The sequence below is a fragment of the Desmodus rotundus genome, chromosome 1, assembly GCF_022682495.2.
Source record: "Desmodus rotundus isolate HL8 chromosome 1, HLdesRot8A.1, whole genome shotgun sequence".
NCBI classification, from domain to species: domain Eukaryota; kingdom Metazoa; phylum Chordata; class Mammalia; order Chiroptera; family Phyllostomidae; genus Desmodus; species Desmodus rotundus.
In genome coordinates this window covers 113,890,525-113,917,148 of record NC_071387.1, presented here as the reverse complement: position 1 = coordinate 113,917,148, position 26,624 = coordinate 113,890,525, and the positions used below count along the sequence as shown (strand labels likewise).

The window sequence follows — 26,624 nt, the reverse complement described above, 5'->3', positions numbered from 1 at the left end:
TCAAAGTGGAAGAGGATAGCATGTATTCAGAAAATATTAAGCAATAAACCTAGCTAGAGTACAGGAGAATAGCACATAAAACTGTAAAAACATAATTATATAACCTTAGAGTTCTCAGCAACCTAAACAATTTGCCAAAATTTAATGCATGAACTCTGTATACTATATTTAAAAAGAAGGCTGGAGGAAGCAAATCCAGCATGTGAGAGTAAGGAACTCAAAAAGTCTGATCCTCCATAAAAGTAATAAGAAGACTGTCAAAATGCAGAATCAACTTTTTCAGAAACCTGAAAATTAACTAAAGGCTTGCAACAATCCAAGAAACACTTGTCCAAGAAAAACAGCTGACTTTCAGTAAGCAGAACGAGATTTATGGCATTTTAATTCTCCCTATTCCCTCTGCCCAGCTCTGTGGAAGACTTGGAAACCAGCAACCTGCAAACATGGTAGCTGAGAACAACAGCAGCCCAGCAGCCATTTAAGAAACAAGAACAGGTTAGGAGCTCCCCCAAACCCTAACTCCAATGAACTATCACTAACCTCTCTAGCTGCTCACTGGAAAAGCTGCATTCTCGGGGCTTATCTTTATTGGACCTGAATCAGAGCACCCTCAAAGTTAACAATCTTATCCCCAGGACATTTGCTAAAAATATTGAAACAAGCCCTGATTGACATAGCTGTTAGTTGAGCATTGTCCACAAAGCTGCAAAACGAAAAGTCGCAACTTCTATTCCTGGCTGGCACATGCCTGGGTTGCAGGTTCAGTCCCAGGACAGGGCGCGTATGAGAAGCAACCTATGGATGTTTCTTGCTCACAACAATGTTCCTTCTACCTCTCTTTCGCCCTCCCTTCCTCTCTCTAAAAATAGAATACATAGAATCTTTAAAATATACATATATATGTATGTATGTATATGTGTGTATATATCTATATCTATATATACATGGAGAGACAGACAGACAGAGAGGCAGGGAGGAAAGGGGCAATGTTTTCTACATTGGACTTTTTATTTTAAAAATTTTAAATTTAAATTGCAATTGATATTCAATATTATACTAGTATCAGGTGTATAATATGGTGGTTACACATTTATATAACTTATGAAGTGATGCCCCAATAAGTCTAGTACCTGCCTGATATCAGTTATTACAGTATCATTGACTATATTCCCTATGTGCACTTTACAAGCCCATGATCATTTAGCAACTGCCAATTTCTACTTAATCCCTTCACCTTTTTCACTCATCCCTCTAACCCCGTCTCATTTGGAAACATGACTTTGTTTGTTTGTTTACTTGGGGCTTATAGATTCCACATGTAAATGAAATCATATGGTATTTGTCTTTCTCTGTTTGATTTATTTCAATAACTTCTAGATCCATCAATGTTGTTACAAATAGTAAGATTTCATTCTATGGCCAAGTAATATTCCATTATATACATGTATCATATCTTCTTTATTCAGTCTATTGATGGACACTTAGGTTGCTTCCATATCTTGGCTATTGTAAATAATGCCATTGTAAACATAGGATGCACATACCTTTTTGAATAAGTGTTTTGTATTTCTTCAAATAAACACCCAAAAGTAGAATTACTAGGTCATAAGGTAGTTCTATTTTTAACTTTTTGAGGAACTTCCATACTGTTTTCCATAGTGGCTGAGTGAGTTTGCAATCCCATCAAAAGTGCACAAGAGTTCCCTTTTCTCCTCAACCAGAACTTGTTCTTTGTTCATTTATTGATAATAGCTATTTTGACAGGTGTAAGGTGATATCCCATTGCAGTTTTTTTAATTTTCTTTACTTTTTAATTTTTTACCTTAATTTTTTCCTTTACCATTTAGTCCCTTTATACCTCCCTGTCTCCAGCAATCTCCACACTGTTATCTGTGTCCATGAGTCCTTTTTCCTTTTTCCTTGATCCCAACCCCACCATGCTCCCCTCCAATAGTTGTCATCCTGCACTCCATCTATGAGCCTGTCCCCACTTTCCTAGTTAGCTCAGTTTGTTCATTAGATTCCACATATGAGTGAAATCATATGGTATCTGTTTTTCTCTGACTGCCTTATTTCACTCTGCATAATCTTCTCCAGGTCCATCCATACTATTGCAAAGGGTAAAACTTTCTTCTTTTTTTTTTAAGGTCCAGTACTATTCCATTGTGTAAATGTCCATAGTTGTATCCACTCATCTACTGAAGGACACTTGGGCTACTTCCGTATCTTGGCGATTGTAAATAATGCTGCAATGAACATAGGAGTGCTTATGTTCTTTGAAATTAGAGTTTTGGGTTCCTTCAGATATATTCCCAGAAGTGGGGTCTCTGGGTAAAAAGGCAAATCCATTTTGAATTTTTTGAGGTATCTCTATATCGCTTTCCATAGTGGCTGCACCAATCTGCATTCCTACCAACAGTGCAAAAGGGTTCCCCTTTCTCAACAGCCTCAGCAGCACTTGTTGTTTGTTGATTTATTGATGACAGCCATTTTGGCAGGTGTGAGATGATATGTCATTGTGGTTTTTATTTGCATTTCTGGTTTTCTGATGATTAGTGACATTCAGCATCTTTTCATATGTCTACTGGTCATCTGTATGTCCTCTTTGGAGATGTGTTTATTCAGTCCCTTTGCCCATTTTTTAATTCAGTTGTTTATATTTTTGGTATTGAGTTTTGTAAGTTCTTTATAAATCTTGGATATTAACCTCTTATCAGATGTACTGGTGAATAAGTTTTCCCATTTTATGGGTTGTCTTTGTATTTTGTTGATGATTTTCTTTGCCGTATGAAAACTTTTTAGTTTGATGTAGTTCCATTTGTTTATGTTTTTATTTTGTTTCCCTTGCCTGGGGAGATATATGCAATAAAATAGTGCTATGAACAATATCTGAGATTTTGCTGCCTGTGTTTTCTTCTAGGATTTTTATGGCTATGGTTCTAATATTTCAGTCTTTGATTCTTTTTAAATTTACTTTTGTGTGTGGTATAAGAAGGTGGTCTAGTTTCATTTTTCTGCACATATGTGTCCAATTTTTCCCAGTACCATTTATTGAATTAACTATATTTAGCCCACTGTGTGCTTGCTTCCTCTGTCAAATATTAATTGACTATAAAGATGTGGGTTTATTTCTGGGCTCTCTATTCTGATCTATTGTTCTATGTGTCTGCTCTTATGCCAGTACCATGTTGTTTTGATTACTATGGCCTCACAGTATAGTTTTATATTAGGTAGCATGATTCCTTCAACTTTATTTTTCTTCCTCAGGATCACTGTTAGTATGTGGGGCTTTTGGTGGTTCCATATGAATTTTTGAAATATTTCTTCTAGTTCAGTGAAATACATCATTGGAATCTTGATAGGAATTACATTGAATCTATAGATCGCTCTTGGTAGTATGGACATTTTAATAATGTTAATTCTTTCTATCCATGAACATGGCATGTGCTTCTACTTACATGTATCTTCTATTTCTTTCTTCAGTGTCTTATAATTTTCCAAGTACAGGTCTTTTAGATACTTGGTTAGGTTTATTCCTAGGCATTTTATTATTTTTGAAGCAATTGTGAATGAGATAGTTTTCTTAATTTCCCTTTCTGTTAGTTCATTGTTGATATGCAAAAATGCAACTGAGACTTCTGGCCAAGATGGAGGTGTAGCCACATAGACAAGCTTCATCTCCTCACACAACCATAAGAAGGATCACAACTAATCTCAAAACAAAATACAACTAGAACTGCCAGAAAACCAAACTGTGTGGAAGTCCGACAACCAAGTATTTAAAGAATGTTTATCCAGATGGTAGAAGGGGCAGAGCTGGGGAGCCGGGGGTGGAGAGGATGTGGTGTGGAAGTGGCAACGAGGCAGTGACAGCAGCAGACAGTGGAACAGGCGGTCCCACATTCACATGTAGTGGATAAAAACTGGGAAGGACATCCCAGACCCAGGTCAGACCACACATGCCAGGGTTCCAGCACCAGAAAATAAAGCCTCATAACTTCTGGATGTAAAAGCCAGTGGGGGTTGGGGCAGCAGAAGAAACTGCTGGTCTCTCAGGAGAGTCCATTTAAAGGAACCACGCGGCACTAGAACATACACAAACCCTCCCACTCTGGGATTTGGCACCAGGGAAGCAGCTAGAACGGCATACAGGAAGTGGGGGAAGTGAGTGGAAATAGGGTGAAAGCAAAGTAAGTAGCTTTGTTCCCTCTCAGACCCCTCCCCCAATACAGCATCACAAAGTGGCAAAGGGGGTTGCCCTATACACAGAACCTAATGTTCTGCCCCTTACAACATAACGGGTGTACCAAGACAGAGTCAAAGCAGCTCTACCCAATACACAGAAACAAAGACAGGGAGGCTACCAAATTCAGGAGACAAAGAAATATGGCCCAAATGAAAGAACACATCAAAACTCCAGAAACAGAACTAAACGAAATGGAGATAGCCAACCTATTAGATGCAGAGTTCAAAACACTGGTGATAAAGATGTTTAGAGATCTCACTGAGTATGGCAAATGCATAAGAGAGGAAATGAAGGCTACACTAAGTTACATAAAGAAAAATCCCCAGGGAACCAACAGTGAAGGGAAGGAAGCCAGAGTTCAATTAATAATTTGGAATATGAGGAAAAAATAAACAGTCAACCAGTACAGAATGAAAAAACAAGAATTCAAAAAAAATAAGAAGACTCTTGGACATCTCCAAATGTGCCAACATCTGAATCATATGGATGCCAGAAGGAGAATAGGAAGAGTAAGAAGTTGAAAACTTATTTGAAAAAATAATGAAAGAAAACTTCCCTAATATGGCAAGGGAAATAGACATACAAATCCAGGAAGCACAGAGAATCCAAAACAAGTTGGACACAAGGAAGACACACCAAGGCACATCATAACTAAAATGCCAAATGTTGAAGATAAAGAGACAATCTTCAAAACAGCAAGAGAAAAGAGGAAAATTATCTACAAAGGAGTTCCCGTAAGACTGTCAGCTGATTTCTCACAAGAAACTCTGCAGGCAAGAAAGGACTGGCAAGAAGTATTCAAAATGATGAAAAAGCAAGGACCTACATCCAAGATTACTCTATCCAGCAAAGATATCATTTAGAATGGAAGGGCAGATAAAGTGCTTCACTGACAAGGTAAAGCTAAAGGAGTTCATCATCACCAAGCCCTTATTATTGAAATGCTAAAGGGACTTATTTAAGAAAAAGATTAAAACTATGAAAATTAAAATGACAACAAACTCACAACTATCAAAAACTGAATCTAAAAAAAACAAAAACACATTAATCAAACTACAACAGGAAAAGAATCATAGAAATGGACAGCACATGTAGGGTAATCAGCAAGGAAGGACAAGGGGTACAATGGGGGGAAAAGTACAGGGATTAAGAAGCATAATTGGTAGGTACAAAATAGACAGGGGATTGTTAAGAATAATATAGGAAATGGAGAAGCCAAAGAACTTTCACGCACAACCCATGGACATGAACTAAGGGGGGGACTGCTGGACGGAAAGGGGGTACTGGGCAGAGGGGAACAAAGTGGAAAAAATTTGGACAACTGTAACAGCATAATCATTAAAATATACTTTAAAAAGTGTGACTGATTTCTGGATACTAATTTTGTATCCTGCTACTTTGCTGAATTCATTTATCAGTTCTAGTAGTTTCTAGGTGGAATCTTTGGGGTTCTCTAGTATCATGTCATCTGCAAAGAATGACAGTTTTACTTCTTCCTTTCCAATATGGATGCCTTATATTTGTTATTCTTGTCTGATTGCTGTGACTAGGAGTTCCAGTACTATGTTGAATAAGAGAGGTGAAAGTGGACATCTTTGTCTTATTCCCAATCTTAAAGAGAACGCTTGCAGTTTTTGCCCATTGAATATGATGCTGGCAGTGGGTTTGTCATATACGGCCTTTATTATGTTTAGGTATGTTCTCTCTAATCCCACCTTGCTGAGAGTTTTTATGATAAATGGGTGCTGGATTTTATCAAATACTTTTTCTGCATCTATTGATATGATCATGTGGTTTTTGTCTTTCATTTTGTTTATGTGGTGAATCTCATTTTTTGATTTGTGAATGTTGTACCAACTCTGCATTTCCTGAATAAATTCCACTTGATTATGGTGTATGATCTTTTTGAAGAATTGCTGTTTTCGGTCTGCTAATACCTTGTTGAGGATTTTAGCGTCTTTGTTCATCGGGGATATTGGCATATAATTTTCTTTCTTTGTAGTGTCTTTATCTGGCTTTGGAATTAGGATAATGCTGGCCTTGTAAAATGAGTTTGGGAGCCTTCCCTCCTCATGATATTTATGGAACAGTTTTAGAAGGAGAGGTATTAGTACTTCCTGGAATGTTTGGTAAAATTCACCTGTGAAGTCATCCAGGCCAGGGCTGTTGTTTGTTGGGAGTTTTTTAATTACTGCTTTAATTTCACTAGGTGTAATCTGTCTATACAGATTCTCTGATTCTTCTTGATTGAGTTTTGGAAGAATGTGTGTTTCTAGGAATTTATCTATTTCATCCAGGTTGTCCAGTTGGTTGGCATATAGTTGTTCATAATATTTTCTTACAATCTTTTGTATTTCTTTGGTGTCAGTTGCTATTTCTCCTTTTTTACTTCTGATTGGATTCACTTGGGTCTTTTCTCTTTTTTTCTTGATGAGTCTGGTTAAAGGTTTGTCAATCCTGTTCATCTGTTCAAAGAACCAGCTCTTGGATTCATTAATCTTTTATATCTTTTTTTTTACTCTGTTTCATTAATTTCTGCTCTGATATTATTTCACTCATTCTACTCACTTTGGGCTTTGTTGTTCTTTTTCAAGTTCCTTTAAGTGTGAAGTTAGATTGTTTATTTGAGCTTTTTCTTGTTTTTTGAAGTAAGCCTGTAATGCTATGAATTTCCCTCTTAGGATTACTTTCCCTAAAGCAGATCGTGGATTGCTGTGTCCTCATTTTCACTTGTTTCAAGGCATCTTTTGATTTCTTCCTTGATCTCGTTGTTAACCGACTCATTGTTTAATAACATGTTATTTAGCTACCACGTCTTTGTGTGTTTTTCAGTGCTCTTGTGATTGATTTCTACTTTGATAGCATTGTGGTCAGAGATATTTGATATGATTTTTATCTTCTTAAGTCTACTGAGACTTGTTTTGTGTCCTAACATGTGGTCTACCCTAGAAAACATTCCATGTGCACTTAAAAAGTATGTACTGTATTTTGAATGTATAACATGTACTTTTTTGCCCAACTTTTTTGAGGGAAAAATAAGGATGCACAATATACACGGGTAGTACTAATTCCATACTTATATAAACATTTTTAATTCTTTTATTTATGCTTATGCATTAAAGTTTAACTCTAGAAAGCAATAATGATACCCATATGCAAAATAATACCCTGGAATACAATAACTGGTTTTGTTGAACTTACAACAAACGCAACAAAAGCAGTTTCGGCCAATAATTCAAAGAAATGAAACAAAGAAGTGTGTATTGTTATCCACAGAGTAAGATAGATGATGTGATTGTTATCCACTTGGTAAGATAGGTGATGTGGACTTCATTACCATAGTGTGAACAATGCAACATTTCTCTTCGTACATTTTAGGCAGGAGAAATTATTGGAAAATCCCTTGGAAAATGTCGAAACAGCTTTTGTACACTGCAAGCTTTAAGCTAAAAGTTATTAAATATGCTAAAAAGCATGGCAACAGAGCTGCTGAGAGACACTTTGGACCTCTTCCCACAGTGTCATCAGATTGTGGAGGCAACAGGAAGAAAAGCTTCTTCAGATTCCAAGACAGAAGGCAGCAATGGGAGGGAAACCTCCAAAGTGGCTGGAGGTGGAGCAGGATGTGAAGAACTGGATTCTGGAATAGCATCAAACTGGGGATCTCTGTTTTGACTAAGATGATACAAAAATAAGGTAAAAGCATTGCACAATAAAAAAAAATCGATGACTTTTCAGGGACACCTAAATGGTGCTTTAACTTCACGCAGAGAGAAGGTTTTAGCATGAGGACACAAACGAAATTTGCCCAAAATCTTCCAGCAGCCTATGAGACTCAAGTTTTAGAATTTCATTCTTATGTTATCAATCTTTGAAAGACTTATAACTTTGAGCTGTCCCAAATCACTAATATGGATGAGGTCCCACTCATATTTGGTGTACCATCCAACAGAACTGCAGATGTCAAAGGAGCAAAGACTGTGGCTGTTAAAACTAGTGGTCATGTGAAAACACATTCACTGTTGTTCTAGCCTGTTGTGCAAATGAGACAGAGCTACAATCTATGATCATCCTTAAAAGAAAAACGTTTCTGAAAAAAAATTCCAAGTGGAGTTATTGTCCACATGTATGAAAAAGGATGGATGAGTGAAGGCGGCATGAAAATCTGGTTTAACAAAGTCTGGTCACGAAGCCCTGGAGGATTACTTAGAAAACCAGCTTTGCTTGTTCTTGATCACTTCAAAGTCTATGTAACACAACGTACAAAAGCAATGGCAGTGGACTTGAAAACCCAACTTGCTGTGATACATAGTGGGCTAATCAGCAAACTGCAACCTGTTGTCAGTGAACAAACCCTGTAAGGCCCTAATGAAGAGTGGACATCATGAATGCAGTCAGTGGGTAATGATTTAACACCTACAGGCAGGATCAAGAAAGCATCCACCACCTAGGCTTGTGATTGGCTCCTAAGATCATGGAGTGGTGTCAAGAAGTGGTTGTGAAATCATTTTAAAAATGCAGCATCAGCAATGCTATGAATGGAACTGAGGACAATGAAATTTCCCAGGATGAGGAGAGTGACTCTTTCGAAGACACCAGTAATGTAGAAATTGAACATGGTACTCTTGATATTGAGAGTGATGAAGAGTTCATGGCCTTCTATGATGTGTAAATATCATAAGTTTGTTACCGGTACATAAAATTTCTTTACCTTGTATCTGTTCTTGGGTTTTGTAATTATCTATTACATAAAATTTCTTATACCATAACAGGTTCAAAACTAAATGCCAAAACTCCTTTATAATACAAAAAACAAGTATCTTAATATAAATAAATAAATAATTGGATTAAAAATTAAAACAAAATATTTTTTTCCCAAAAGTTTGGGCCCAAAACATGGGTGTGCATTATACATGGCAAAATCGGTATATTCTGCTGCTTTGGGGTGAAATGTTCTGAAGATACTAATTAAATCCATTTGATCTAGTGTGTCATTTAAGGCTTGTCGATTTTCTGTCTTCTTGCTGGTTTTCTGTCTGGAATATCTATCCATTGATGTCAATGGGGTGTTAAAATCTGACTATGACTGTATTTCTGTTGATCTCTCCCCTTCTGTCCATCAAGATTTGATTTACATATTTAGGTGGTCTACATTGGGTGCACAGATGTTTACTGGGGTTATGTCCTCTTATTGGATTGTTCCCTTTATCATTATGGAGTATCCTTGTCTCTTACTATAGCCTTGGTTTTAAAGTCTATTTTGGTGGATATATTATATATGTATAGGTCTTGTTTTGTTATTGATTCAGCTACCATATGTCTCTTGGTAGGAGCATTTAAGCCATGTACATTTAAGGTGATTATTGGTAGATACCTAAGTAGTGCCATTTTATTGTTAGATTGCTTTCCTCTGGTTTTTTCTGCCCTTCCTCTTTTTCTTCTTCTTAAAGCAAGCCTTTTAACGTTTGTTGCAATACTGGTTTGGTGTTAACAAACTCCTTTTCCTTTTTCTTGTCTGGGAAGCTAGTTAAAGAAGCCTTGGTTGTAGGTCCTTGCTTTTCATCACCTTGCATATTTCACGCCACTCCCTTCTGGCCTGAAATGTTTCTGTTGAGAAATCAGCTGATAGTCTAATTGATGCTCCTTTGTATGTAACTACCTGCTTTTCTCTTGTGGCTTTTAGGATTCTCTCCTTGTCTTTAAGCCTTCTCATTTTAATTACAATGTCTCTCAGTGTAGGCCTCTTTGGGTCCAACTTGTTTGGGATGCTCTGAGCTTCCTGGACCTGTGTTTCTTTCTTCACCAGAATAGAGTTGTTTTTGGTCATTATTTCTTCAAATAGATTCTTGATCCCTTGCTTGTTCTCTTCTCCTTCTGGTATTCCCATGATGTGGATGTTGTTATGCTTCATGTTGTCCAAAATGTTTCTTAAGCTCTACTCATTGTTTAAAATTCCTTTTCCTTTTTGCTGCTCTGCCTGGGTGTTTCTTTCTCCCTTGTCTTCCAAATCACTGATTTGATTCTCTGCTTCATATAACCTACTCTTTATTCCTTCCAGTGTATTATTTATTTCAGATATTGCATCCTTTATTTCTGACTGATCCCTTTTTATGGTTTCTACGTCTTTTTTTCATGCTGTTGAGTATCCTTATAATCATTACTCTAAACTCTCTATTTGATAAATTGCTTGCCTCCACTTCATCTGGCTCTTCTGGAGAACTCTCTTGTGCTTTCATTTAGGGTCTGTTTCTTTGTCTTCCCGTTTTGGCTGCTTCTTTGTATTTTCCACCTTTGTTATAAAACCAATCAGCAACCAGCTTAAGCACCACTGAGTAATTGTGGTGGGGCAGAGTAATTCCTGCAGGTGGGGCTAATGCTTTCCATCAGGCTGATGCCACTTGGAGAGGAGTGCTCTGCCTGAGTAAGATGGTGCTCTGCAGTATGGGGAATGACTCAGCATAGGAATCCTGGTGGTTGTTTGTTCAGTTCTCCCCCCTAAGCCACCAGCCCCAGGCTCCTCTCAAGCATCTCTAGTCCCTGCGGTCACTCTCCCAGAGCCCGTGGTAAGTGGCCACAAACAAAATTTTGTATGTTGGCCCTTAAGAGACTCTCTGATCTCCAGCCATCTTTCCCTGGTAGACAGAAACACTGCTGCTTTTCACAGCTGGATGTTACCTGGGTTCCTTTCTGGCTTTGGTGCTATAGGCTAAGGAGCCCAGCTTGAGGTTTAGACCCCACACTTCTCAGGGGGAACCCCCCTGCCACCGAAATATCCCTCTGGAACTTTAGCTGCCACCTGTGGGTCCCAGCCAGCCCTCTCGTGCCTTCTCCGCACTTCATACCAGTCATGTTTTGGGGAAGTGGTTTCTTCTGTCTGTTCTTGGTTATAAGGTTTCTCTCCAGCTAGTATTCAGGATGATTTTTCTACAATTTAGTTTTAGTTCAAAACTGATTCTTCTAGAGAAGAACTGCTCCCACTTATGTAGCTTCCACTTATTCCTCTGCCATCTTGGATCCCTCGCTGCAGTTTTATTTTCATTTCTCTGCTGATTAGTGACACTCAGCATCTTTTCATGTATGTATGCTTTGGAACTGTCTATTCATATCCTCTTACCATTTTTTAATTGGATTGTTTGTCTTTGGAGTTAAGTTGTATGAGTTCCATTTATATTTTGGATATTAACCCCTTATTGGATGTATCATTGCTAAATATCTTCTGTTCTTTAGGTTGTCTTTTCATTTTGTAAATGGTTTCCTTTGCGGTGCAAAAACTTTTTTGTTTGATTTCATATGTATGGGTTTTGATTTCTTATTCATTTATCCACACAATGTCTTTTGATTGGAGCATTTAATGCATTTACTCTTAAAATAATTATTGATAGGTATGTAGGTATTGATAGGTATTTTATTATTCATATTTTTATCTTTTATTCTTCTTCAAGTCCCTTTAACATTTTTTAAAAATATATTTATTGATTTTGGAGGAAGAGAAAAGAAGAGTGAAGTGGGGATAGTGGGAGAGAGGGGGCAAGGGGAGGAGGGAGAGAGAGAGAGAGAGAGAAAGAGGGAGATTTCTTGTTCCACTTATTTCTGCATTCATCGGATAATTCTTTTACATGCCCTGGCCAGTGATTGAACCTGAAACATTGGCATGTCAATATGATGCTCTAACCAAGATAGATTAGCTACCTGGCCAGGGCCCCTAAACATTTCCTGAAATACTGGTTTTGTGGTAATGAATTCCTTTAGTTTGTTTGTTTGTTTGTTTGTTTCTTGTCTAGGAAGCTCTTATCTCTCTTTCAATTCTAAATGATAGCCTTCTTGGTATAGTAATCTTGACTGAATCTTGGTTTCCTTGCTTTTCATCACTTTAAATATTTTGTGCCAATCAGTTGACAGTCTTATTGGGGCTTCCCTGTACATAACTAACTGCTGTTCTCTTACTGCTTTTAAGTTTCTATGTCTTCAACCTTTGGCATTTTAATTACGATGTGTCTTTGTGTGGACTTCTTTGGGTTCATCTTATTTGGGACTCTCTGGGCTTCCTGGACTTGTATGTCTATTTCCTTAGGAAATAGGAAAATTTTTAGTTATTATTTCTTCAAATAGGTTTTCAATCCCATGCTCTCTCGTTTTTTCTTCTTGTTACCCCTATGGTGAAAATGTTGGTATGCTTGATGTTGTCCCAGAGGGCCCTTAAACTATCCTCTCTTTTTTTTGGGGGGGGGGGATTTTTTTCTTTTTGCTGTTCAGAATGGGTGTTTTCTGCTACCTTTTCTTTCAAATCACTGACTCGATCCTCTGCTTTATTTACTCTGCTGTTTATTCCCTCTAATGTATTCTTTATTTTAGTTATTGTATTCTTTACTTCTGACTAGTTCTTTTTTATGGTTTCTATGTCCTTTTTTTAATCTTTTTATCTTTGTTGAAGCTCTCACTGAGCTCATCTATTCTTCCCCTAAGTTAACTATAACCAGTGTTTTGAACTCTGCCTCTGACAGATCGCTTGCCTCTATTTTGTTTAGGTCTTTTTCAAGATTTTTTTTTCCTGTCCCTTCATTTGGGACATATTTCTTTGCCTCCCCATTTTTGCTGCCTCTTTTTACTTTTACATATTAAGTAGATCTGCTAAATCTTAAAGTCTTAGGTGCATTAGGTATCCTGAGTGGCCCAGTAGTGCAGTCTCCTTAGTCACCTGAGCAAGATGCTACGGGGTGCCCCTTCTGTGGGTTATGTGTACCTTCCTGTTGTTGTTGAGCCTTGATTGCTGTTGGCACATCAGTGGGTAAAATTGACCCTCAGGCTGACTGGCTATGAGGACTGGCTATTACTATAATGGTTGAGCTACTGTGAGTGGGGCTGACTCCACAAAGTGGAATTCACTGTTGCAGGGCTCTGGTGTCTGCTGAATCCACTCTGTGTGTGTGTTGTTTGTGGAGCTAACTGGATAGTGCTTTTGTGTGGTCTGAAGCCAGTCACCAGGTTTGTTGATTCTGGGGCCTCTTAGGAGGAACTCTGGTGCAGGCCCAGATTAGCTGCTTCTTGCTGTTTGCCTGGCCTGAGCCACCTAGTAGAAGCTACAAAGTCATATGAAGTGGGTAGTTGCCTGTGCTGGACTTGGATGTCCCTGAGAAAGGCTATGCTGCCATCTGAGTCTGGCTGCAACTAGTGCCAGATGGGAGTCACTTAGCAAGAGGTACATACAGGGCATGCTATGGCCAGGTGCTGCTTGGGGTTTATGAAACTTTGAGAGATTTGAGGCATGGACTGAGGCCACCATTTGTAACAGCCACCTAAAACGGTTCAGCCTGTGCATGAGCTGGTTGAGGCAGGTTCTCAGGGAATCACCAGAGTGTGGAGAGTTTGGTGGACATGCAGATTTGGAGCCCACCTGCACTGGCCAGCTTTGTGGGGTGAGGGTTCAACAAAGGAACAAAATGGCTGAGGGAGCTGCCCTTCCAGTCCTTGCCCTGAAGCCAGACAATGAAGTTCCTCCCAGTGTGTCCCTGGTGCTTTCTGAGCTGCTGCCCAGCACTGGATCTCAAAGTGAGTACATCTGTCACCAAGTAAGTCCATGTGTCCACCCTTTAAGAGTAGTAACACCTGGGCCTCCAGAAGTCCTCTATGTCACTCAGATGGAATCTCTGCTAATTATCATGGTCAAATGCTGTGGGGACTCCTGTTCCCAGCACTAGTGCTCTGGACAGGGAAGCCCAGTGTGGGGATGGGACTCCTTGCTCCTCAGGGGGCACCTCCACAGCCAAGATATCCCTCCTAAATCTTAACTACCACACATGTGTGTGGGATGAGACCATTTCATATCTCTACCTTTCCTACCAGTCTTGACATAGCTTCCTCTTTACATCCTCACTTATAAGAGTTCTGTTGAGCTAGTCTTCAGGTGGTTCTCAATGGTAGTTGTTCTGTAATTATTCATAATTTTGATGTGGTCATGGAGGAGGCATTTACCTACTATGCCATCTTGACCAGACACTGAGACAGTTGTTTAATTAGCTGTCTGCAATGACAATAATAGTTGAAGCTAACAAGACATTGACCAAAACTTAAAATTAAACACTGAGGAATTAATTGTATATATGGGGCTTAGAAAAGCTCCAATATATTCTTGATAATCTAACAGGCATGCACATGTCCAGGAAAGACCTGGGAAGGCCCTCACCTCTAACCTCTGGCTGACCTTGATATTCTATACAAGCAGGAAGTGAAGGCTAAAGTACAGTATAAACTGCAGGTGTATGAAGGGAGTCAAAACACACACATACACACAGCCTCTCAGCAAAGCATAAGAGATGTATGGTTTTAAGACATTCGAGGAAATCTGTTCAATCATGTCCACTAGGCTGGTGAAGCAGAGACTCAGTGATTACATGAGACAAAGAATACAGACTTTATGGATTTAGATCCAAAAAGTAACAAAACAAATAGCAACAACTACAAACTTCGGAGGAGAAGGGTTTGATTTCCAGAGTAGCCACATTATATTATTTAAAGTGTCATTTTCAACAACAACAAAAAACTATGAGACACACAAAGAAACAAGAAAGTATTGCCCGTGCACAGGGGGAAAAGGGCAGTCAACAGACACTATCCCTGAGGAAGTCCAGATGCCAGACTTACTAGACAAAAACTTTAAATCAGCTACTATAGATGTGTTCAAAGAACTAAAGAAGACTATGTCTAAATAATTAAAGAAAATTATGAGAATAATCTTTAATATGAAATATCGATATAGGAATAAAAATTATTTTTTCTAAACAAAAGAACAACAAGAAATTCTAGATTTGAAAAGTATAATTGAAATGAAAAGTTCACCAGTTGGGCTCAGAAGCAGAAATATCAGCAAACCTAAATAGATAGATCAATTTTCCAGTAGGATGAACAGGAAAAAAAAAAAAGAAGAAGAAAAATGAACTGAGCCTCAGACCTGTGAGATATCATCAAGCATATGAAAATATGCATGAAGAAGTCCCAGAGATGACAGAAAGCAGGGGGGGAATAAAATTTATATAAATAAATGGCTGAAAATATCCTACATTCAATGAAATACATTAAACATCCAAGAAACTAGATAAACATCAAGTAGGATAAACTCAAAGAGATGTGCACCTAGACATATTAGAGTCAAACTGTTAAAAGCCAAAGACAGAGGATCTTGAAGGCACCAAGAGAAAAGTGACTCATCACATATAAAATCCTCAATAAAACAAACAACTGACTTCTCATGAAAAACCAGAGACCAGAGAGTTCTGGCCAAGATGGAGGTGTAGGTAGAAATTACTTGCTTCCTTGCACAACCAAAAGAAAGATAACAACCAATTTAAAAACAATAAACAACCAGAACTGCCAGAAAATCAAACTGCAGGGAACACTGACAACCAAGGACTTAAAGAAACATTCATCCAGACTGGTATGAGGGGAAGAGATAGGCAGCCGGTGAAGGCAGCAGACCACATGGGCAAGGCTGGGGCTGGCTGACAGGGAAACTAAAGATTCAAAACCTCTAGCTGACCAGACGCTGAGACAGTTGTTTAATTAGCTGTCTGCAATGACAATAATAGTTGAAGCTAACAAGACATTGACCAAAACTTAAAATTAAACACTGAGGAATTAATTGCATATATGGGGCTTAGAAAATTCTGTGGGGGTTGTGAAGGTGGGAGAAACTCCCAGTCTCCCAGGAGAGTTTGTTGGAGAGGCCCAAGGGATCCTAGAATGTACACAAACCCACCAACCTGAGAATCAGCATCTGAAAGGGCACAATCTGCTTGTAAGAAGTGAGCGAAGTGACGGAAAGTGGGGCTAGAGTGGAGTGAGCAGCACTGTTCCCTCTCTGAACCCTCCCCCACATACAGCACCACAATGCAGCAAAGAGGGTTGCCCCACCCTGGCGAACACCTAGGGCTCTGTCCCTTACAACATAGCAGGTGTGCTGAGACAAAGAAATATGACCCAAATAAAAAAACAGATCAAAACTCCAGAAAAAGAGCTAAGCGATGAGGAGACAGACAACCTGTCTGATGCAGAGTTCAAAACACTGGTAATCAGGATGCTCACAGAATTGACTGAACTCAATCACAAAATGAAGGAAGAAATGAAGGCTACACATAGTGAAATAAAGGAAAATATACAGGAAAACAACAGTGAAGTAAAGGGAACCAGGATTCAAATCAACAATTTGGAACAAAAGGAAGAAATAAACATCCAACCAGAACAGAATGAAGAAACAACCATTCAAAAAAATTAGGAGAGGCTTAGAAATCTCTGGGACAACTTTAAACATTCCAACATCCGAATCATAGAGATGCCAGAAGGAGAAGAGGAAGAGCAAGAAATTGAAAACTTATCTGAACAAATAATGAAGGAAAACTTCCTCAATCTGGCAAAGGAAATAGACTTCCAGAGAGTCCAGGAAGAGCATAGAGTCCCAAAGAAATTGGACCCTAGGAGGAACACACCAAGGCACATTATAATTACATTACCCAAGATTAAAGATAGAGAATCTTAAAAGCAGCAAGAGGAAAGGAAAGAGTTACCTACAAAGGAGTTCCCATAGGACTATCAGCTGATTTCTCTAAAGAAACCTTATAGGCAGGAAGGGGCTAGAAAGAAGTATTTGCAGTCATGAAAAGCAAGGATCTAGATCCAAGATTACTCTAAACAGCAGAGCTATCATTTAGAATGGAAAGGCAGATAAAGTGCTTCCCAGATAAGGTCAAATTAAAGGAGTTCATGATCACCAAGCCATTATTATATGAAAAGTTAAAGGGACTTATCTAAGAAATAGAAGAAGATCAAAAACTATGATCAGTAAAATGACAACAAACTCACAACTATCAGCAACTGAACCTATGAAACAAAAACTACGCAAATAACTAGAACAGGAAGAGAATCACAGAAAAGGAGGTCACATGGAGGGTTATCAGTGGGAGGGGAGAATGGGGTGAAAAGCTACAGGGAACAAGAAGCATAATTGGTAGGTATAAAATAGACAGGGGAAGGTTAAGAATAGTATAGGAAATAAAGAAGCCAAAGAACTTACATATGCAACTCATGGATATGAACTAAGGGGCGGGTGGGGAATGATAGAGGGTGGGAGTAGAGTGGAAGGGGGATAAAGAGGAGAAAAAAATTGGGATAACTGTAATAGCATAATCACCAAATACACTTAAAAATAATTTTAAAAAGAAGAAAAATTAAAAAACCAAAAAACAAAACCCAGAGACCAGAGCCAGTGGGATGACATATCCAAAGTGCTAAGAGAAAAGGACTATTGATCAAGAATTCTATATCCATGCCCTGGCTGGCTGGCTCAGTTGGTTGGAGCATTATCCTGTACACCAAAAAGAATTCTACATCTTGCAAAACTATCCTTTAAAAATGAAGGAGAAATTAGGACGCTCCCAGTAAAAACTGAAAAGACCTGTTGTACAAAAAATAAAGGGAGTCCTTAAGGTTCAAATGAAAAGACCCCAGTAAGTAACCAAAATTCACATGAAAAATATAAATAGCACCAATAAAGATAACTATGGAAACACAAAAGATAGTATAAATATGTTTGTAACTCTTTTTTGTTCCTAAATGAATTAAAAAGACAACTGCATATAGCAATGATTTTAAAACTGTCAATGGGCTTTTAATGTGAAATATGTAATTTGAATGACAATAAGAGTACAAAGGAGGGGTAATTTAACAGAACTGTATTAAAGCAAGGGTCTTGCATACTATTGAAATTAAGGTGGTATAAATCAGAAGCAAATTGTTTTCAAATACTAATTGTAATCACCAGGAATATAAAGAAAACTATAAAAGAAATAATAGCTAATTAAAATATACACTGGAAAACATTTAATATGAAAGAAGGCAATAATGGAAGAACAGAGAATAAAAAGATATAAGACATATAGAAAACAAATAGCAAAATGGCAAATGTAAATCCTAATGGACAAGTAATTATATTAAATGTAAATGGATAAGACACCCAAGAGGCAAGAATGACTGCAGCCCTGACTGGTGTGGCTCAGTTGGTTGGGCACATCCCACAAACTGGAAGGTTGCTGGTTCAATTCCCAGTCAGGGCACATGCCTAGGTTGTGGGTTCAGTCCCCGGTTAGGGCACTTACAAGAGGCAACTGATTGATGTTTCTCTCCCACATCAATGTTTCTCTCCCTCTCTTTCTCCCTCCCTTCCCCTCTCTCTAAAAATAAATAAATAAAATCTTTTAAAAAATGAATGACTGGGCAAGTATGAGTGACCTGTCAAGCAGCCAAATATAGTTGGTCATCTTGCAAATCTGTGAATTCAAGATCTGCTTTATATTATTTACCAAACTGATTCATTCAACCAATTTTTATCATTTCTAAAATATACCAAGTAATGTGTAAAGAAGTGACAAAAACATAAATAAGGCACTGTGATATTGTGATACAATAATTATTATAGATTAGAATATATGGTATATGAGGTCATCCATGGTTCCTAGCACAGAGCTCTATAATCACTGGAATTTCTTGAAAGGGGTGAGAGAAGTGTCTTTTGTTATACATAATAAGCCCCTTTCAACCATATCTTGAAGGGTGGAGTTGGTAACCTCCAAGGAGAAAGAGGCAGTAGATTAAGTTAATTACCAGTGGTCAATGATTTGATCAGTTAGGCCTGTGTAATAAAGCCTCCATAAACACCCTAAATGAAGGATTTTGGAGACCTTCAAGACTGGTGAAATGGCATGCTCTGAGAAGGCATGGAAACTCCATGCCCTTTCCCACATACCTTGCCCTATGCATCTCTTCCAGTTGGCTATTACTGAGTTACAGACTTTATAAAAAACAAGTAATGATAGGTAATGACCTTTTCTGAGTTCTGTGAGCCATTTCAGGAGGTTGTGGGAAGCCCCAATTTATAGCCAGTTGGTATAAATTAAAGCACAGGTCTCAACCTGGAACTTGCAACTGGCATCTTAAGTGAGGCTCAGTCTTGTGGGACTGAATCCTTAATCTGTGCAGTCCGTACTAACTCAATGTAGTGTCATAATTGAGTTAAATTGTAGGACATCTAGTTGGTGTCTGGATAATTGAAGATTTGCTTAATATAAAGGGGAAACCCACATATTTTGTCTCAGATGTGTTGTGTGTAGTGTAGATGAAACAGTAGTTTATCTTTAGGCACAATCCCAGACCTCAAGAAATTCCTAGTCTTGAGAAAACTGGACCCATGAGAAATAATTTACATAAAATGCGATAATAGATACATGCACTTTAATAAGGTCCATGTACAAAGTACCAGGAAAGTAAGCAACAAACCATGCCAACAAAGTGGCACTCATCCTGATTTTTAATGGATGAGTTAAATATTAAAATTCCTTAGGGTTCTATGACTCCCTCTTCAAGTGCTCAGCCCAGTTCTCAGCACTAGCTGCATATTTTACCATCATATGGGAAGCATTTTTTAAATGACAAGGTCTGGGCAGGGTAGGTGGAGGTGGAAAAGGGTATAAGGGGGATAACTGGTAATGGAAAAAAAATTTAAAAATTAGAGTTTGACTTTTATAAATATATGATAAGGTCTGGACCCACACCAGACCAAATGAATCAGAACTTCTATGGGTACCTTGATCCCCTCATCCTTATTATTATTATTATTATTATTTTGAGAGAGAAACAGAGGGGAAGGGAGGGAGGAAGCAGACAAAGAGAGGGAAAGAAACATCGCATGTGCCCTAACTGGGCACTGAATCGTCAACCCAAGCATGTGCCCTGACCAGAATCGAACTGGTGACTTTTTGCTTTGCAGCACAATGCTCAACCAACTGAACTACACTTGTCAGGGCTCATCCTTACTTCTTAAAAGCTCCCAAAGTGTTTTAAAGCAGTGTCTGGGTTGAAAATTACTGACTCAATATTTAGGAGAAATATAGCACAGGCTTGAATCAATCTTCTGGCAATGCGGAGATAAAGATTTCAGGTAGGAACAATAGGATCTACCATAGTCTTATTGGCAGAAGAGAAGAGGATGCTAAGCTTTCTAGAGTAAAGACCTTAAAATAGAAGGACTGTGTGTACATGCTTGAGCACCCCTCAAGCATATACTATGAGGGAAGGTAAAGGAAAAGATAATCAAGTTTAGAGTACCAAGTATCCATGCATATTTATCTAATGGACAGATGAAAATGAGAAACACCTGAAGTTCAAGAAAAAAATTGGGACTGGATATACGTCTTTGAAAACCATAAATATACAGGTGTTATTTGAAGCCATGAAAGGAAGTGTAACCAGATAAGAAAATTATAGCGAACAGAAGAACCAAAAACGAAACTCTAAAGACTACTACTGTTAATCTGAGGGGAAAAGGGGAAGCATCAAGGGAAGGCTTTTGTTTTTTGTTTCAGACGGTAGAAAGCTGAGTATGTATGAAGGCTGAGGGAAAAAATAAGAATATAGAGGGAGATCAGAGATATTAGCCTTAGATAGGAGGACTTACTCTGATAAAAGAAAAGATCAGAAATCAGACAGGTACAGGCACATGGAAAAATGACAGACCCTTAAGAGGTCAGGGCTCATGCCTACCAATTTCTTCTGTGAAGTAGGAGGCAAAATAAACAATAAAAAGAAGTCAAGAGTAGGACAAAGAGTTACAGGAGATGCTAAAAATCTGTAAACAGCCATTTAGGCTTTTAGTACATAAGAGGAACCTAGAGGGTAAGTCAAAGCATGTCCAGGCAATTGAGAGTAAAGTTGGAATCCAGTTTAGAATTGCACCAGCAGCTCAGTTACATGATTTTCTCCAGCCTGCTCTGGAGATTCCAGGAGCAGGAAAAAAGCCAATGGTTTGATTCATCCAGGCTTGGAGACCATCACAGCAAATGTGGCAAGAATGGCTTGAGGCCAGTAACATTGCTTTTATAATTTTAAGAAGTCAAATTTATATTACTCTTTGGGAAATAGGCTGCAGCTACTTCCTCTGATAGACAAGAGTGTGTTTTGGAGGCATGGGGGGGGCACTATTACTCTTTCACTCTCAGACAACTTGTCAGAACCGTCATTCCTAAGCAATTTTGATCCCTTCAGTAGCTGATTCCAAGAAATCTAAACCTGATTCCTCCAAATTCTTAAAGGATGAAAATTCACTGCAGGACTGGACTATCCAGCTGAGACAAACACATTAAACACTTCTTACATACAATGCTATTTCAGTTAAGAGGTAGGGGCTCTTTCCTAAAAAAGATGGGGGTGGGGAGAAGGAGAATAAGGGAGCAATTATATTGCAAATCTCACTAAAAATTGCTAACAGAGCCAGTTGATATAAAGTAGCATACAACAATACATATAAAATATAGAACAACACATAACACAAAGATTTACTCAATTCTTCTGAATATATGCAGTGAGTAAATAACTGACAATTTAATCCCCTTATCACACTTGGAGTTCACCAATTCATCCTGCTATCACTCATACATACCACTCTGAGGTAGTGGGTAATCCCTTTGGATACCAGACCTCTTGCTACCACCATCTGGAGACTAAGTACAAAGCCTAGAAGGAAGTCTAAAAGACTAACATGGGTAAGCACCCACCATGTGCCAGGCCTACTGTGTGCCAAACTCCAGGCAAGGCACTTTACATGTTATAGCTACAGCTCATTTAAAGACGAATTAAGATGTCAACACTATAGATGTGACATACAGGACAGTTAGTGTCTGAAAGTTTAAAGTGAAAAGGAAGAGTGTTAGCCACGATGGGAGAAGAGGTGAGTTTGGAGAGGAAGGCATCTGGGAGCAAACGGGCACGACCCCGGACACCTGGCGGACGGTGGGGGTGGGGCTGCTGAAATGCAGAGTGCACAGTACAAGGGGCAGGGATGAGGGTGAGCCTGTAGAAGCGAAGCCCAGGTAGAGGTAAGGGCAAAGGTCCTAACCCAATGGGAAGGGGGATAGCAGGGGGTCTCATCCGGGGAAGGTGCCCCGAAGGACTGCGCGGGGCTGAGATGCGGTGTCAGTGCAGCGAAAGGGGAGCGGTGGAGAGGGGGCAGGAGGCCGACTCCAGCGGGGGCGAGCTGGGCAGGAGCTGGGCAACCGCGAAGCCCGAGACCCGGAAACGCTGGCGTTGGGGGAAGTGGGGTGCGCGCAGGGGTCGGCCCGTCCACAACGTGAGGCGCCGAGCTCGTGGGGTGGGGCAGGACCACTGCCCAGGGACAAACCGGGAGATATGAGGGTGAGGCGACGTGGAGCCAAGGGATGCCAGGACCAGGATGGAGCCAGCGGGATTCGGAGCCAGGTGGGCGGCGGCGGGCGGGCAGCGGGCCGCAGCGAAAGCGGTGTCCCCCTTACCTGGGATGAGTGAGGAGCCGCCACACCGCCTCCCCAGCATCCTGGGCTCAGCCGCTTCTCCCAACGCCTAGGTGGGGGCCATTCCGCCCACCCCAAGAGCCCTCCCTCACGGAGAGACGCCAGCAGCTGCCCGCCCTGCCCGCCCCGTGGAGCAGCGCCGAAGAGACCCGCGCCCGCGGCCGCCTCAACAGCGACTCCCGCTGTTGCCGCCTCGGAGCCTGCCGCCAGCCTCCGGGGCAGGCGCAGGATCACACGCCTGCGGGGATTGGCTGCCTGGCGCCTGGCCCGGGTGATGTGTCAGCCTCTCTGATTCGTGGGTTCCTCAGGCTCCCCACCGAGGGAGGCGGGGCCCTGAATTGCGCCTAGTCCCACGGGCACTGAGGGGCTGGGGTGGGTTTGACGTTGTGGTTGGGGCGGGGGCGACCCCGCTTCCTGAGGGTGAACGCTGCTGGCAGAGACTCACGGGTTCTCCCTGGGGGCCACCTGCCTGGGCGGGTCGTTGCCAGATCAATGGTGTGCGTGGCCTGGATGGAGGGGATCCACGCGGAGGAGACTGTCTACACGGGGACTGGCTGCGCTCAGCCCCAACCCTTCACGTGGATGGCCTTCATCCGTGAAACCCTGGAATAGGGCAAGAAAATGAGCTTTTTCGGGAAGTTCACCCTCTTTGATCACTGCTTCACATACCAATCCTGTGCCCACTACCAGCAGAGGAGCTTTTATCTCATTGGAGATAACTCAAATGGAAATAGATTCCAGGAATATTCCACACCACACAAAAGTGTAAATGAGTAAATTCTGCTCCCACTACAAGGAAGGGGAACTGATACTGAAAAAAAAAAAAAAAAAAACCTGAAAACTAGTAAAGGAGAAGAGGGCAGAGGGGGAAGGGAGACATGGGGTGGGAGTGGAGGGGAGCTGAAACTTCACAACTGAAAATTAACTGTTCAAGTTTATAATTCCTTCTGTGAAAATGAATAAAGGAAACCTCATCTCAAATGAAGTCCCGAGACCCTAAAGAGGTAGTGCTCAGGCACTAATCACTCACTGCACCTTGTAGACTCCCAGAGGAAGAACGTTCTCACAGGGAAGAAACTGACATTACTACTCCAGCAGGAGGAAGATTTTCTTATCCAGCAACAACCTAGCCACTTAGTAGCCATCACCACCCTGAACTCTGGCTCTCCTCCAACAGACTTTCCTTCACAGCATCCCTTCCCAATTTCCTTTTCTTTATAAGGTTCTTCTCCTTTGTTCTCTTGCCAGTGGTTTGCCATAGCTTGCATGTCCTGGATTGCAATTCCTCCACTATTCCCAAATAAACCTATTTTACTGGTAAAATAACCTTTTTATTTTTAAGGTTGACACTTCCTACAGGGATAGCCACACCAGGTTCTGTCAAAGCAATTCTTTCAACTCTGTGAACATAGGCTGAAGAAAGCACGCACTTAGGAATCTAATGGCGGTGTTTAAACTCGATGTCTACCATTCTAGAAGTTCTGTTATCTACAGAATGAGGTCTATAGAATATGAACCTTAGAAAGTTAGTGTAAAAATCAAATGCGGTCCACACAAAAACTTGTGCACAAATGTTCATAGCAGCATTATTCACAATAGCCAATAAAGTGGAAACAAACCACATGTCCATCAACTAATTAATGGATAAACAAAATGTGATACCCATACAATGAAATACTATTCAGCCATGAAAAAGAGTAAAGTTATGATACTATGCTACAACATGGATGAATCTTGAAAATATTAGACTAAGTGAAATAAGCTAGTCACAAAAGACCACATATTGTATGAGTCCATTATGTGAAATGTCCAGAATAGGCAAATCCATACAGACAGAAAGTAGATTAGGGAATGCCTTAGGCTGAGGAGACAAGGGGGAAAATAGAAAGTGACTGCTAATGGGAACAGGGTTTCTTTTGGGGTGATTAATGAAAATATTCTAAAACCAATTGTAGTGATGACTGCGCAATTGTATAAATATACTAAAAACCACTGAATTATGTAACTAGGTGAATTTTATGGTGTGTGAATTATATCTCAATAAAGCTGGGTTGTTTTTTTTTTAAGATCAGATGAGCTTACAAACCTCTGCCTATGGTACCTAAGAACAAGGATTCAGTATATCTAACTTTGTCTTTTTCTTTATTCAACTGGCAAAATCTTGTAAGCAGTTTGATCTGAGGAAATTTAAAGAAATGTTTACCATGATAGTTTTCTTTGGAACACCTCAGTCAAATGAAGATGATTTGACACAAGCTGTTTGGGGGATTACAAATTTATCAAAAGAAAATGAGCAAGGTCAGCAGTCAGAGAGCAAGGGAAAGGAAGGAAGGAACTAGCACTCTACAAGGTAATTATGGATGGATCCAAATTCATTCAGCCAGCTTTTATCATCAATGGTATGACCCATGCCACCTCCTGCATTCCAGACTACCTGTGCAAGCTGAAGCCACTGCCAGCACCAGTGGGCATTAATCCCATAAACACAGCCCCTGCCAGTCTCTCTCCACAAACCAGAAATACAGCTCTCTGAGATGACCTCTGCACTGCTTAGAAAATACGTTGCCCACCTATAAGATCTCAAAAAAGAACTGAGTAGCCAGGTCGTGTCGGAGGAGGCTAGCACTTGTACCTCACGTATTAATTAAACTGAGAACAAATTCCAAACAAGGACAAGAGCAGAGTACACAAATCCCTTCAGTAAAACCTGGCAGGGTGGTTGGCTCCTTGCCTGTCACGTGGCAGGATGTCTGTCTCCCTGAGCAAGACAGCTTCAGGTGGCCCAGGGCCACATCATGGCAAGCAGCCAGAAGCTTGATCTGAAGAAAGCCCAGGATCACTTGGGAACAAGCTTGTTCTGCTTTCTAAGTCTTCCCCCAACCCATACAGTATATGTAGTGAGGGGAGCAGAATTTTGCTACAACAAAATATGCCTTTTATGGGATATTGATTTTTTTTATTTGAGTACATTTAGTAAAGCTGGGAACAATGAAACTAGAAAGGGCTTAGGAAAGAAAGAACAATAGTAGAGACACTAAGCAGGCTGCTTTGGCTCTCTAGAAACATTATGGGAAAGAAGTGAGTCACAGCAGGGCTGCTGTCAGCTCACTGGAGAGTCAGAGAAAAGGGGACCTTAGGGACAGGCACAGGGCGTTAGCCCAGGAGGAGCTGCCAATGCCCATTGCTCCCCTGGTTGCAAGTCCCTTACAGTTTAGGAGATGCAGGCCTGTGGGGGAAGGAGAGGAGAAGGGGAAAGACGCAGGCATGCTCCCAGGACACAGAGCACACCTGGGATATTTATTATTTTAAACTGGTTATTTTTAAGAACCAAAGACTCAGGAAGAAACTTTGACCTTCCCACCAAATGCCTAAGAGAAGTTAGATCAGCCCAGGAAAAGAGCTATCGTCATAGATAACTATAGTTTTATGTGAACTAGTGTGACACTGACCAGGTGACTCAGATGGTTGTAGTGTTGACCCGTACACCAGAAGGTTGAGGGTTCCATCCCTGGTCAGAGCACATAGCTAGGTGGTGTGTTCGATCCCTGGTTGGGGCACATATTGGAGGCAGCTGATCCATGTTTTCCTCTCACGTCAACATTTCTTTCTCTCTTCCTCTCTTTCCCTCTCCTTCTCTCTCTAAAATCAATAAACATATCCTTGGGTGAGAATTATATATATACACACGTGCACACACACACACACACATGAACTAGTGAGTAATAGACAGGGAGGGACCTTTGATCAAAGGCCTGTGCACCATTGTTAAAGATGGCCCAGCAAACATTTGTTTACTGAACATTTGAATCTCCTTCTTCCCGTTTGAATTCCCAAACCACAACCTTCCCCCCATACTTTAACTCAAGATGGCAAATAAGCCTCAACTGCCCAATTTGTCCTCAAGCCCCATGTTCTTAAGTAACCCTCCTACAAAATTAATTTTGGTTGTTTTTTTCCTGTTAATTTGTCTCATGTCAATTGGATTACTAGACCAGCCAAAAGAACTAAGAGGAAAA

General features: G+C 40.2%; 1 protein-coding gene across 2 annotated transcripts in view; it reads right to left on the bottom strand.

Moving 5' to 3' along the window:
* Positions 1-22,776, bottom strand: part of TPST1 (tyrosylprotein sulfotransferase 1) — a 109,958-nt gene extending 87,182 nt beyond the window's left edge. For both annotated transcript variants that reach the window (XM_024571635.3, XM_045204573.2), the window contains exon 1: positions 22,591-22,776. The gene's annotated coding sequence lies outside the window, so the exon portion shown is untranslated. The remainder of the gene's footprint in view (positions 1-22,590) is intronic.
* Positions 22,777-26,624: the final 3,848 nt, after the last annotated feature.